At 37.9% G+C, this 14,651-nt stretch overlaps 1 protein-coding gene across 2 annotated transcripts in view; it reads left to right on the top strand.

The window, feature by feature from the left end:
• SH3BGR (SH3 domain binding glutamate rich protein) overlaps positions 1 to 2,426 on the top strand; it is a 64,661-nt gene extending 62,235 nt beyond the window's left edge. For both annotated transcript variants that reach the window (XM_077119056.1, XM_077119055.1), the window contains one exon: positions 2,036 to 2,426. The gene's annotated coding sequence lies outside the window, so the exon portion shown is untranslated. The remainder of the gene's footprint in view (positions 1 to 2,035) is intronic.
• Positions 2,427 to 14,651: the final 12,225 nt, after the last annotated feature.

Raw genomic sequence — 14,651 nt, 5'->3', positions numbered from 1 at the left:
CTTGTCATGGTTTTGGGAAATCTTGGAGCTGGTGAGAGTAGCCAATAAGATTGTTATTGGACAGTAAGATTTTATTATTAATTAAAAAAAAATAAGGCAAATCTAGCATGCTTGTTTTCCCAAGTAATCTCTTTCATGCTGTGGACACACTGACCTCTACTTGAAGGCCCACAGGTTTTGGTAACAATCCTCTTACTGGACAAAGGTTGTGAATTCTTTTGCCTGACAGGCTCAATAACCAATTCCTGAGACACCAGGGTTTCAAAGAGAGGAAGAGTTTATTACTAGGTGGGTAGGAGAGCAGATGACCTAGTGGCCCAAAATCTGTCTCCCCAAACTGCAATAATTCTGATAGTTTTATTAGGGAAAAGATGGGCAGGGTTTAGGATAATGAGCACGGTGGCCCCAGATGATATAATTAAAAGTCATCTAATTAGTGGGCATGCGCACAAATTGATTATATACTTAGTCTCAGAATGTATGTAAGAGAATGGTGGAAAAAGGTAGGAGGTGACTTGTAGGTTAAAGTCGAAGCTACCGCACATGTCAGGGGGGCCCATTTTGGTTAGGTCCCGTCTCGGTCATCAAGATAACTTTGGACTTGGGTTGGGTTAGTTCTGGGCTGACCCTAGACCCTTCATTAATAAACATTAGGGGCTGTCTTTAGTGATTATAAGCTCTAAAGTTGAACAACTGGATAACTGGGTACAAATGAAGGTTAGTCACAAGGTTTTTACATTCACAGGGGCAGAAGATAAAGGCTATACAATCATGATCAGAGATCAAGGCAGCTGGATTACAATTTAGAGATTTCAGGAGTCTCCCTCTGTCCATTCCAGTGTACCAGAAAGCAAAATGGAGTATCTTATAATGGTTCAGTAATCAAAATCATCCCTTATGTCCTGATTTCTCGGTTACAGTCCCATTTTTAAGGGATGAAAATTGGCATGCTTACTTTAAAAAATTCTATGTGAAAAATGGTGGAAAATTAAAATTAACCCAATACTTATATATATATACACACACACACACAAACAAATAAACAAAAAACACCACCACCGTGAAAGCTTCATAAATATTTGAAAGCTCTTTAATTCCTTGCCTGTTCACTTCTGCTTGTAAAGCTCTTTAGAAATTATGGAAATTTAATGTAATTATAAAAACAATTATTGCTTGTGAAATGGCACAGCCAAGAGGGAATCCTTAAGGCAGCCAGCTGGCTTAGGCCTGCTCCAGTAGAGGTCACAGTTCAGCTTGTGGCCAGCACATTTTGCCCATTTACTTTGGCACTTCTATTTGGAGTCCAGCCCACGGAAGCCTGTGTGAGGTCAAAAGTCCTGATTCTGAAGGAGTGAACCAGACAGCACCTTAAATTTCATCCCCCACTCCCCCCCCCACCAGAGAGATTCAATAATCTGTTTTAAAAAGTTACATGGTAAAGCAGTGACTGCCATATTCAGCGTCAAAAGACAAACTCATCTCCTAGCTCATGGATATTCCAGGCATTTGATTTAAAAAGGTGGCTTTAGGGACAACATGGCAATGAATGGAACTATGAAAGAATTCTTATTTCCAGTATTGGGAATTAAAGTCAGATTCTAAACTGATGGTGAGTTCTGGGAGAAGTAATATATAGTCTGAGATTCAGAATTCTACCTCCCCAAAGTTGCCATTTCATACCGTCTTCAACTAGCCACAGCCTATTTAAATTTCTTCCTCCGGGACCCAGGACCGAAACTGTAAATTCAGTCTCCCTCTTCTATGGAAATGCAGTAGGGACACTCTAATTGGGGGTGCTGAATTCCTCATGGTGTTTGATGTGCATGATTCTAGGGAAAGAATATGATATTGGCCCAGTTTTCCATGAGAAAAATGTAATTTTCTGTCCTTGCATTTGGAACAAATGATGAGTAGTGGGTTTATAGGATAAAAGTGAAATGCTTTCCTTTATGGATGTTAAATTCTGAAGATTCTGGTAAACATTTTTTGTCTCTCTTTAAAGATCTTCTCTCTAAATATTTTCCCTTTCTTTTAGAAAACACAAACCGTGAAGCAACATTTCAACCGTCTCGTCACAAGCCAAACTCTGCAAAACGCTTTGGCCGAAGCTACCATACCTCTCAGTATGTCAGGGGTTTTCTGAGGAATTATACTGCTTGATGTGGCCATATGTCCCTGGATTTATCTACTTAATATATGCGACACAAAATTAAATGTGAAGACAATATGTGCATATCTATATGTGCCTGAAATTTGGGTCTTTGCTTAATATTCTTTCTTTTGCCCTGCATGAACAGAACTTCTTACTAGCACACTGAAAAAAGGTATTTCCTCTGTATGTGCCTTATTCTACTTGTCTCAGAATTAGCTTTGAAAATAAATGTGCTCTCTAGAAAACAATCATATAAATAAAGATTAATAACAAATATTTGTCCCAAGAAACATTAATTATTTATAGTCTCTCCTCAAATGTACCTTTGTTGCCAAATCTGAATAATCAGCAGAACCTTTCTGTCTACACAGGAATGGCTGCCTTTTATTGTATTGATTATTCAGTCCATGTTTTCAGTGGCACTGATTGCCTCGTTACATCGCATTTTGCATTATACCCATTGTTGTGCACATTATCTTTGCAGGCTTATTTAAATATAACTCTATCTCCCCCTTGTGTCTTGATGATGGTAAAGACAAAGAAATTTGCATGTTTCTGAAGCTAGAGGGAGTGGCTGCTTCTTTTTATCCAGCCGCTTGTTGATTTGCAACCATGGCTGCTACTCACACGCTTGTTATTGTTCGTTGTAATGTTGCCTCCTTATTGCCTGGAATGTCTGCTCACCAAAAGCTGGTAGGGCCCTGGTGACCTGTAAGCCAGGTGGGTTTGACAGCGTGTCTCCGCTCCCCTTCCCCACCTGCTTATCATAAATTATTTTTCTTGTAAGATTTTGTTGACATCCATCCTCTCTTTGTGTATATGCCATTCATTTTTTTTTTTGTTATTGCAAACACTGCTATAGAAGAGCTGCTCTCCTGGCATCCTGGGTCTTGCAGTTTTCCTATTTAATGTTAATTATTGTGATTTAACTTGCAGTGACCGTAAAACCCACCTCCACTTACTCCTGCGTCTGCCCACGGATGCTGTGGTTGAGCTTGTTTATATCAGTAGGGCATGTCCACTACGCTTGTAGAAGTTGTGTGGATCACAGGAACTCTGCAAAACAAGCTCTTTTCTTGTTACCCTGGTAACAAAAAGGCATTTTTGAAGTGAATTTTGTTCCAAATCCTTGAAGGATGTTACTTTAAAACATTTCTCCCTTTGCCAAAAATAGGATGAAAGACGACAGTGTAATGGGAATTCATATAATTAAAATGTAACTTCTATTTTTAAATAATATTGCATGAAATTATGCCATATCTAAAAAGCGTGAAGGTGCCTGCCTATGCAAAAAAAAAGTCTTAAGCTTTTTATTGTTGTTCAGAGCTGACTTTTAGTTCTTTTGCAGTCGAACAGGATGGAGATAGATTTATTAAGGTAGGCCCCAATTTCCCTCCCTTTTCTTATATTTTTAAATAAAAAATTGTTATTTGTGTTAATGATAAGCAAAGATAAAATAGACCACTTATTTTAAATTATTTTTTCTTATATTGTCTGCTTTTTCTACAGACACAAAGGTAACATGCTATGCCAGTATTTTTATTTATTCACATTTCATTTTCTTTAAATGCTATTGAAATGCATAATCAATTAGATCACTCTACCATAAAAATAGTATCAGTTATGGATTGATTTGTTTTTCCCCTCCCTGCAACATTCAGTGGTTGAATTCAGTAGAACACAAGGAAATTTCCAAATAGGCATTGCATGATATCAAAATACAGTTAAAAATCATGATTAATCAGACATGCTTTATCAATAGTGGAAGAGTCTAGAAGCTAAGCAGCATAATGAATATATAAAAAAGAACTCAAAAGAAAATCCCACAGGGAGAAGTAAAATTGCTGTCCCAAAAAGAAGGGGTTAGAGGAATTATTATTAGATGATTGGAAGTTAAAATAGAGGTTTCAAAGAGTTTGATTTATTTTCAACAAGAAAGCCTCAACATTCAAAGTAACTGTTTCCGTTTTTAAATCAGAAAAGCCACTATAGAAGAATTTGACTTCACTTTTGCTAGCCACTGAGCAATATATGCTCCCTTCTTTTTTTCCCATTGAGAGTTTCCTTACATTTTATTGGATTGAAATTTTCATTTCGTTAGAGGATCCAAGAAGTGTCTAAGGGTAATTTGTGTTCTTTGTTTTCTCAATTAAATATGAAAGATATTAGAATAGAAAGATATGTGTTGCCTACAAAAGTTCTTGAGGAATTTTTTTAAATGATTTTTTTTTTAAAGACTTGTTAAATGAGTGCAAGTCGTGACCTTAGGGTAGTGCAGTACTAGAGAAGGACCAGTAGGTGGTGACAAAACACAGCTTTTTTGATACAGAGACACTTCCTGGGACCCTTTTTGCACTCTGAAGGTGGGTATAAAGGCCTTAATAACCACAGAGAGGAAAAAAATAAATAAACAAAAAAACCTCCACACTAACCGAAAAATTAGTGTATCCTTTATAATGCTTTTTATCTGAAATAATTTATTTTGGGCCAAATGCTGTGCATTCTTAAAAGCCATTAGAACCAATAATGAACCGTATGGACACGCTATTGGTTATAGCAAAGGAGTCTAAACGCAGCCAACAGTTGATTGCATAGCGACAGTTTTGATGAAGACCCAGGATCTTCCTGTAGCCTACACATGGTTATATCTCATCACAGAAGTATAAGTAGAACCCTAAATAGTGACGTGGCAAATTGTCCTTCCCCTGTTTCAGTGTTTTAGTCCTAAGATAACATGCTTCCAAGTATTTGGAAATATATTAATAATCCTAACAAAAGCATTGCTTTCATAATTATCTAGGTTACTTGATTTTCGTACTGCTTTGTTTTGGAAGAACTTTTGTAAGAAGTAAAACTGAGTTGGAAAGGCTTTAAAACCTACCAGGGAATTGGGAGGTCTTCTAGAGGTAGCACTCAGGATGTCCAAAGATGTGGTCATGCTCTCAGGCGTGGAAGTTTCCAGCTGGGAATTGGCTTAGCCAGACTTGGAGGAGGCATCTAAGGGGGCTGCTCCCTTGGGAGGAACTTATTCAAGTCCAGCGCCTTGTAGCTTCAGCAGTTGGATCTCTGAGCACAGGAGAGGAAGCCTTCTCTAGGTGGACTCAGATCGGCCAAGCTGACAAGGTAGGGGTCAAGTCAGACTGCTGATTATTGTCCTCAATAAGATTTTTATTTTCTAACATTTATTAATGTGCCTGCTATGAGCTGGGTGCTGTATTAAGGGCTTCATGTAATTCCCACAGTAGCCCAATAAAGTGGATACCATCCCCATTTTACAGATGAGGAAATTGAGGCATGGGCTATGTGTGTTTCAGTCCTTCCCTGAGGTTACACAGCCTGGAAGTTGCTGATGTGGGACAGAGATATGTGTGTCATAATTCCCAAGGCAGGGGCAGCTTCCCAACAAGTCCTTTCCTCTCCATACTTGACCACAGCCCCTGCCCTGTGGAGAGGGCCTGGCTGGGCGGTGTGCACCCCCCCCCCCCCCCCGCCTTTCCTGGCCTCTTCTAGTCCATGCTCAAGATGTGCAGGCCTTAGAGTAAGGGGACTTGTCCTTCTCTGCCATGGTCCATGATGTGTTGGTTTCATAGCTGAACCATCAGACAACCATGTCATTATCCTCATTTCCAAGTTTATTGGGTGACACTGCTCAGCCCTGGTTATGGAGGGAATTGAATTATGGCCAGCACACAGTGCTCTAGATGGACTCAGAGGGAAGACCTCAGGTGGCAGAGAGAAGAAACTAAAAGTATCATCTGCCTCTTCTAGTCTGCTTGTCCTTGGGGGAATGCCTCACCCACTGAGGCTGTAGGTGCACCCCAGAGCTGCTTTAATCCTTTGTTGTCACCTGCCACCCAGTGATGCATTAAGGTGGCAACCAGTGGATCATTACATTTTTAGCAGAGTGGTTCCTTCTTCCTTGTTGGGATGACTTAATAAGCCAAAATGCGTCTCAGTCCCACGACATGAATTTTATTTTGCTTGTTTTATAGCAGATGTTTTTAGCAGAGTGTTTCCTTCTTCCTTGTTGGGATGACTTTATAAACCAAAATGGATCTTAGTCCCAGGACATGAATTTTATTTTGCTTGTTTTATAGCAGATAAGGTTTTTGTGTGGTTCCTACCCCTGGCCCTTTAAATTTCTTTTATTTGTTTAGCCCTGGAAAGAAGCAAAAGTTATTGAAAGAGGAAAAATAAAGCTTATATGAAGAACGTCATAGCTACAGAGCAATTTCTACTTAAATTCAGCAAAAATAAGCAGAAAAATGCAACCTGGTTTTCTTCTTCTCTGAGTAGAGATTATCTTTCTTAACTAGAATCATAAGCAAATTTAAACCTTGATATAATGGTAGATCAAATCCACAGAAAGTCCACATTTATGATGTTTCACAGAGGTTACAGATAGAATTTCAGTGGGACATGGGGCTTCTTTGTGAAATCTTTAGGCAGGAGAGTAACACACCTCTTGATGCTTCATCCCCTGGCTTAATGTAGAACCCCTGGGAAGTTTTTAGTAGAATGACTGTCTGTTTATCCTTCTAATCACTTTAGAGGTTGAACATTTCCCATATATTTGTTGGCATATTTTTGGTATTTTCTTTTCTTTCGAGAAATAAAATTCTCACGTCCTTTACCCACTTTTAAACTTACTAAGTGTTTGTCTTCTCTTAATGCTTTCTTGGTATTATCTTTGACTTCTCTTTCTCATGCCCACACCTTGTTGATTCAACTTCTACCATGTCTTTTTTTTTTTTCAATCTTTTTCAAGATTGAAAAAAGATTTTCAATCTTTTTTTTTCAAAGTTTTGAGGGTTTGAAAATGTCTAAATCAAAACATCATTAAAGCAATGCTTTCTTTCCAAAGACCAAATGTTGACAATGCTTGGCTCTTCTGCTACATGGCAAGACACATGGTGGTGTCTGCTGTTCTCTCCCTTCTCTTCTGGGTTTCACTGAATTCAGCTTCTTACTTCTCTGACTCTCTCTCTCTCTCTCTGTTTGAATTTCATTCTCTTATAACAGACTCCAGTAAGATAATTAGGGCCCATCCTGAATGACGTGGGTCACAACTTAACTGAAGCAGCCTCATCGAAAGATCTGACTTACAATGGGTCAACTCCCACAGGAATGGATTAAATGTAAGAACACGTTTTTTCTGGGATACATATGGCTTCCAACAACCACACATGGGTTACTTCATGATATATTACAACAAATCCTTGAAGTAGGTGCTATTATTTCACAGCTATTTTACAGATGAGGGAAGTAAGGCCTGGTAAGGGTGCAGAGCCAGCTGACAAGGGTCAGTGTGGGTAACTGGACTACAGCCTCATGCTGAAGCCTTATGTTTCCTGAGCTCTTGATTACTAACGAATCCATCAATAAGTCCTATCAGTTCAACTTCAAAACATACCTCCCACAGTCAGCTACTTCTCACCTCCTCCACAGCTACATCCTTAGCCCAGCTGCCATAATTTTCAGTCTGAGCTATTTCAATATAAGAATTCAGCAATCATATTCATTTGTTAAACCCGACCTTCTCTGTATAACTCCACCATCATCTTTGATCTTTCGCCCACTTAAGGGGTATTTGGGCTATGCCCATTCTAAATTTTTCATGTTGGAAGGGGCTGTAGATAATATGGATTGGGAGATGGAACTATTTCATGTTCTGGAGAGGTTGACCCCTCTGCAAGAAATGCTCTTTTTATCTTCCAGTAACTGTCTCCTTATCATCCTTCAGCTGCTGTTCAAATGTCATCCACACCCTTGACTAACTTTGAACTTAGTCAAGGCTAAGGAGGGTGGGGCTGTATGTCCATATCGCTATATGAGGAGCAGGCAACTTGCTTTTATGTCTCCTCAGCCATGTCTTTATATATTTTATTATTCCTTAGGGCTGGCCATTTCTGAGTTCATCTCTTATGTTTGAATTTTTCTTAATTTCAGTCTCTCAAAATAGCTTCTCTTGAAGCACTGTTACCTCAACACGTTGACCATCATAATTCCTCCATGTTGACAATGAAACTGAAATTAAAAGAAACAAATTACTGACAGCATTAAGCTAATAAGTGGCAAGGCTGAAACTTACAATTTTAAGTTCCATTTAGTGCTTTTTCACCCAGTGTTCACAGTTGTTTGTTAGCAGTTTAGTAAGGGCCAAGTTATATATCAATTTGAAGCTCATATTTATTGATTTTTAAATGTATAAAGCGCTATTCAAAACAATCTTTAAAAAGTAATTTTACATCTATTTTATCATTTTTTTTTCATAAAAATATCCAGGTGGGTAAGAGGTCACATTGCTTCTATCTTCTGGATGAAAGAGGCACAAAGAGGTTAAGTGACTGACTGAAAACATTGGCCTTGAGTTCCAGTTGTAATATTTTTCAATTAAACCATTCTGCCTATTTAACCAAATATCAATATTCAAATAAACTATCAATGCACAAAAGACCTAGGGTGAATGAGAACAGTTAAGAAAAGTGTAACTATGTAATACCTGGGGTTGATTTGTTCAGGGGCTGTTGTAAGGAGGCAGTATATATGGAAGGATTCCCTTGTCTGAAAAGGACAAGGTCCAATGAAACTTACCAGAATCACAAAATTATACAAGTCACAGATAAAGGAAAGCCTGGATCAAGGAAGCACTCTTTAAAAGAGAGACATGACAATTGATAACTCTGGAATATGTCTCATCTATAAAATGAATGTTAAGGAGGCTAACATGACATCCCATAATGATAGAATCTTGGAATAGATGGAGACAGGTGTCAAGTCCATGTTCCTAAGATCAGGGCAAAAGGTTTAAACATTTATCCAAAATTTTAGTGTAAACCAATCCCCATGCCTTTTGTATTCTGAAAGCAGGAATTTTGACCATATTAAATGATTATACCCAGGAATCCACACCTGGCTTAAGATCTGTTTCATTCACTTTACTTGGGGTTGATTTTGCTTTACAGAAAGCAGCCATTAAAATTTCTCATCTCTCTCCCAAGATCTTAAAAATAATCAAGCATTATGTAGAAATAAAGAAAGTGCTATATCAAGTAATACATTAAGAACAGAAGTCCAAATGATATATGTACATTAATAGCAAGTACACTGGTATACTCTGTACCAAATGACAATGCAGGGTTTGCCAACTCTAAAACTGGTGATGTAGGCCAGCAGTTTCCAAGGAACACATTTAATCAGGCCCTTAGAGTACCTAGAAACCTGAATTTCCACAGAAGATTCAGAGATTCTAGGTTATGATTAAAAATAATTTAGAAAAAGCAACTCTAAATTTGTCATGTGTCAGGTTAAATATACAATATAATGAAATTATAAGACATGTAATTGAACAAAAAAATTCTCTCTACAAAGTATGAACAGATATCTAAATACAGTAGGATTTTAAAAATGAGATAAAATGAAATTGTGTATATGTAGTTGTATTCATAAAGATAAGTATGCTACCCAAAAACTACATAACAATGTGACATATTAATGGCAAATCCACTACAAGCAAAAGTGTTGCTCTGAATTTATGTTTTATCGAGCGTTAAAGCCCACCAATCTTCTAGTCCTTTTCTTGTACATTTTCCTGTATCCACATTCTCTGCATCAGATTGGACCCGTGGATTTTATTTCATTTTATGTGTGACATTCTCCACAGATATAGTCACTGGCTGCTGCTTTAGGGGTTGCACGTCTTTCTAGGTGTCCGTTGTTAGTTGGCAGCACCGAGAATATCTCTCATCCAGGAACTGCAAATGCTACCAAGCTCATGGCTAAGTGGCCGGCCCCACCGTGTCTTTTCAATTTCTTCTCTGCTGATTCCTATGATAAATCCTTTAAACTGAACTTCTTCCCAATTGTGGGGTTCTTATAACATGTCCTCAAATTCTTTGTACTTCTATGAAAAGGTGCAGTCTCATTTGGGTCAGTCCTAGTCACTTCTAATGGTTAGACTATGGAGGAAGTGATGCTGGGGGTACTTCCCAATGCAGGTTAGAAAAGGCGATACAGTTTCCACCTGGTTTTCCCTCTTAGTACGCCCAGCCTGGGGCCCCGGCCACCATGTTGGAGGAAGCCCAAGCTACTTGGAGAGGCCACATGTTACAGCTCCTACTGACAGCCACAGCCCAGCCAGCATCAGCTACTAGGCATCTGAGGGAAAGAACTTTCAGATCTCCAGTCTTGAGCAACTCTGGTTGACAACGAGGGGAGTAGAGATCAGCAGTTCCTAGTGAGCCCAGTCCAAATTGCACATTCATAAGCAAATGAAAGTGTTCTTTATTGGGGTTATTTGTTACACCACAACAGATTATCAGAACATCCTGTATACTCTATCCATGCTCCATGTCTTTGTTCGTTCTAGCTGTGATACCCTTCCCACCGTGTCCATGTGCCTAAATCTTACCTACAAGATAAGGCCCAGCTTGATATCATGTCTGTCATAACCTTTCCTCAATATTCTCACCAGAAAATGCTCTCCCCATACTTTGATCTCTCAGAGCATTTTATTTATTATTTTTTTAATTTTTTAAAAATATAACAAACAAAAAACATTCTTACCATATTATGATTCCGTTCTACATATATAATCAGTAATTTACAATATCAGATGATTGTATATTTATCATCATGATCATTTCTTAGAACATTTGCATCAATTCAGAAAAAGAAATAAAAAGACAACAGCAAAAAACTCATATATACCATACCCTTTACCCCTCCATTTCATTAATCACTAGCATTTCAATCTACTAAACTTTTTTTTAACATTTGTCCCCCCTATTATTTATTTTTATTCTGTATGTTTTACTCATCTGTTCATAAGGTAGATAAAAGGAGCATCAGACACAAGGTTTTCACAATCACATAGTCACATTGCAAAAGCTATATCGTAATACGATCATCTTCAAGAAACATGGCTACTGGAACACAGGTCTACATTTTCAGGCAGTTCCCTCCAGCCTCTCCATTACATCTTAACTAACAAGGTGATATCTATTTAACGCGTAAAAATAACCTCCAGGATAACCTCTTGACTCTGTTTGGAATTTCTCAGTCATTGACACTTTATTTTGTCTCATTTCATTCTTCCCCATTTTGGTTGAGAAGATTTTATCATTCCCTTGATGCTGAGTCCCAGCTTATTCTAGGATTTCTGTTCCACGTTGCCAGAAGGTCCATACCCCTGGGAGTCATGTCCCACATGGAGAGGGGGAGGGCAGTAAATTTTCTTGTTGTGTTGCCTGGAGAGAGAGGCCACATCTGAGCAACAAAAGAGGCTCTCTTGGGGATGACTCTTAGGCCTAATTTTAAGTAGGCTTAACCTATCCTTTGCAGGGTTAAGTTTCATATGAACAAACCCCAAGATTGGGGGCTCAGCCTATTGCTTTGGTTGTCCTCACTGCTTGTGAGAATATCAAGAATTCTCTACTTGGGGAAGTTGAATTTTCCCTCTTTCTCACCATTCCTCCAAGGGGACTTTGCAAATATTTTTTTATTCACTGTTCAAATCACTCTGGGATTTATTGGGGCATCACTCTGAACAAACCTACAAAGTCTTATGCCCTACTCAAAGTTCCATGTACTTATGGTATTCAGTTAAGCTGTCCATGTAAGTTATATTAGGAACTGCACTAGTCAAAATATAAATTTTATACCAAATAAACATTTTTGCTTTAGTTTCACACATAAGTTAAAATTTTTAAATATTAATTACCATCTATTTTCAACATCCTGCAGTATTTACATTCCTTTGTTCTTCCTCATGTAAAAACATTTTAAATTTGTATATTTCGTCACTATCATTATACACTCTAGGCATGCCTAGATTATACCATCTCAGTCTTTATCATCTATCTTTCTTTCTGATTTCATTTGTGCCCCCAGCCCTCCTCCTCCATCTATCATTCTCACACTCAGCTTCATTCAATGTTCTAACATTATTGTATTACAGTTAGGTAGTATTGTGCTATCCATTTCTTGATTTTTGCAATCAGTCCTATGGCACAATCTCTCAGAGCATTTTAACTAGCCTCTCTGATAATAGTTAATACTTTCTATGTGCTAATATTATAGTCAATTATCAAATGATAGCACTCTCTTCCAGACCAGTGGTTTTCAAATATATCAATATATCTATTTATGGCTATATATCTACATCTATATTTATCTCTGTCTGTATCATCTATTATCTATGAAAATCTTTGTTCAAATGGACCTCTGGTATAAAAATTGGATGGAAGGAGAGCTGCTCTGATTGTAGTTATAGGGCTCTAGAACCCCAAGGGAACTCAATTCAGAGCTCAGTTTGAAAACCCTGTGCTTGGTGGTAGTATTTTTTTCTTTTTAAGTCAACTGTATTGAGGTTTGATTTATACAATGGTATGTATCCATTCTAAGTGTAGAGTTTGATGAGTTCTAACAAATGTGTATATTCATGCAGTCAAGATACCGAACATTTCTACCTGCCCTTTATGTTCCCTCATGGTCCTTTGCAGTCCATCCCTCTCTCCCACCCCTGTCCCCATGCAAACATGGCCCTGCTTTCTGATGCTATAGACTAGAACTTCATGTAAATGAACAAAACAATGATTTGCTCTTTTTTGTCTTGCTTATTTCCTACCACATAATGTTTTTGAGGTCCATCCATGTTGTGGCTAACAGTGGTTTATTCCTTTTTATTGCTGAACAGCAGTATTCCACTGCATAGAATTACACAAGCCCATTCTTTATTCATACTTCTGTTGGTGGTGGACATTTGAGTCATTTCTAGTTTTTAGCTATTTCGAAGAAAGCTGCCATAAACATTTGGGTAAAAGTCTCTTTATGCACAAATATTTTTATTTCTCTTGAGTCAATATTCAGTACTGAGTTAGATGGTAGTTTTTTTTTTTAACTATTTTTTATTGTTTAATGTAACATATATACACAGCAAAGAATGAAAAAAGCAATTGTTTTCAAAGCACTCTTCAACAAGTAGTTACAAGACAGAGCCCAGAGTTTGTCATGGGCTACCATACCATCATCTCAGATTTTTCCTTCTAGATGTTCCAGTACATAGGAGGCTAGAAGGAACATAAATACAAAAAAACAATAAATTTCAAAGCACAGCACAGCAATTAGTTGTAGAATAGATTTCAGGGTTTGGTAGGGTTACAATTCCACAATTTTAGTTTTTTACTTCTAACTGTTCCAAGATACTTGAGACTAAAAGAAATATTAATTTAATGATTCAGCAATCATACTCATTTGTTAAACCCTACCTTCTTTGTATAACTCCATCATACCCTTTGATCTTTCTGTCCTTCTCTTTAGGGGTATTTGGCTATGCCCATTCTAAATTTTCATGTTGAAAGGGGCTGTCAGCAATATGGGGTACGGAGATGGAAATAATTGATGTTCTGGAGAGGCTGGGCCCTCTAGGTCTCAGGACTTATCTGGTCCAGTGACCCATTTGGACATTGTAGGTTTCTGGAAAGTTACCCTAGCACATGGAACCTTTGTAGAATCTTATATATTGCCCTAGGTGTTCTTTAAGATTGGCTGGAATGGTTTCGGTTGAGGGTTGGCGAGTTATGATATGTAGCAATGTCTAACTGAAGCTTGTGTAAGAGTGACCTCCAGAGTAGCCTCTCAACTCTATTTGAACTTTGGATGGTAGATTTTTAAGGCTAGAATCCACATCTTATTTCTCTCTGGATTCTAGAGGAATGCCTTGAGCATAATCATTAAATGAATTTCTTGGTGGAAAAAGGGAACTAGTATTATTGACTGTCTCCATGAATGTCCCCACTTTAAAAATTTTTCACAGATTGCTTGTTCAATCCTTCCAAAAACCAGAAGACTTAGTGTTATTTTTACAGAATTTTATTTCCAGCTGGGGAAATAGAGACTCATAAAGGTTAAGTAGGCTTACAGCTAGTAAGTTTTAGATTTAGGGTTTGAATTCTCTGCTTAACTTCAGAGGCCAGGGTCATTTATTCCTATACTTCATGGCCGCCTACCCAAGCAGTTGAAGTGACTTAATTTGTTGGAAAATCCTTAAATTCCCCTGAGAGCCTTCTGTGTGTTCAGCAAGGCTTTTCTGGTCAATGAAACAGATCAGCTCCTGCTACAATGAAGTCTAAGAGACAGTATGCAACTCTGAAATGCTGACCATTTAGCTGAATCATTTATTGCTAAAAATAGGAGACTCTTTACCTAGAGATTTTTTTATTGCCTCTATTTTCTGTGTTCTTAACCTTTCTCTATTAAATGAATGAATAATTGCCATCTTGTAGACATTTAACCTAGATATCTGGCCTCACAATAAGCCAGACTTCCACAAAGTCTGCCTTTTTCTTGAGTGATGGGGATTTTTTAGAGACAAGAGAAAACTTTTCAGGAGTCAAATGTTCTTTAAAATGTTATGTTCAGCCAACATGGCAAGCGAACTCACTACCTGTCTCTGCGTGGGACATGACTCCCAGGGGTGTAAACCTCCCTGACAACATGG

This window comes from Tamandua tetradactyla, chromosome 10, assembly GCF_023851605.1.
Source record: "Tamandua tetradactyla isolate mTamTet1 chromosome 10, mTamTet1.pri, whole genome shotgun sequence".
In the NCBI taxonomy this organism is placed as follows: domain Eukaryota; kingdom Metazoa; phylum Chordata; class Mammalia; order Pilosa; family Myrmecophagidae; genus Tamandua; species Tamandua tetradactyla.
The sequence above is the reverse complement of the archived record's forward strand: the minus strand, read 5'-3'. Positions and strand labels throughout refer to the sequence as shown.